The sequence below is a fragment of the Tupaia chinensis genome, unplaced genomic scaffold (assembly GCF_000334495.1).
Source record: "Tupaia chinensis unplaced genomic scaffold, TupChi_1.0 Scaffold000116_1, whole genome shotgun sequence".
Taxonomy (NCBI): Eukaryota; Metazoa; Chordata; class Mammalia; order Scandentia; family Tupaiidae; genus Tupaia; species Tupaia belangeri.
The window spans coordinates 2,787,362-2,787,899 of NW_006159580.1; the positions used below are offsets into that span (position 1 = coordinate 2,787,362).

A 538-nucleotide genomic window follows, 5' to 3' on the forward strand; every position below is an offset into this window, starting at 1 on the left:
AAGTGTAAGGTCTGGGGGAAGGGAAAAGAAACATGGCGGGAACATTCCCGCCGGCAGAACTTTCCTGCTTTCCGCATGTGACCCACCATCACCAACGGACTCTCTTGCCCTTCAGCATTAGGCACCCGCCAAGATTCAACAGAAACAGCGAACTTCATTGGCCAGACAAGGACCCTTGGCGAGCACCTATTGGACAACGGCCCTTTAAGAATGAGCAGCACCGGGAACCAGCAGTTAGTGTAATGGCTATGTCGCTGGACTCCCACGTAGTCGACCGCGGTTCGTTAGAATAGATTATGTTGATTTTATTAAACCCCAAAGCCTGGCTCTGGTAATTTCGCCTTTGCCGCCTCTGACTTCGCCACTGCTCCCAAATCAAACCTAACATCTGGTGCCGAAACCCGGGAGGGGCTGGATGCCTCTTGGTTAGAGCGCCTCCATCGGACCTCTCACGCGGTCATCCGGCTGGGAAGGTAAGCAACCCCAGCCCCGTTTTTCAGACCTCCAGAGTGTTCCTGTCTGCAGCCACTCCACATCC

General features: G+C 54.3%; 1 long non-coding RNA gene across 1 annotated transcript in view; it reads left to right on the forward strand.

The window, feature by feature from the left end:
• The first annotated feature begins 383 nt into the window (after window positions 1–383).
• LOC102477100 (uncharacterized) overlaps window positions 384–538 on the forward strand; it is a 7,844-nt gene continuing 7,689 nt past the window's right edge. Inside the window, exon 1 of the long non-coding RNA XR_333938.2 lies at window positions 384–473. This is a non-coding gene — a long non-coding RNA (uncharacterized LOC102477100). The remainder of the gene's footprint in view (window positions 474–538) is intronic.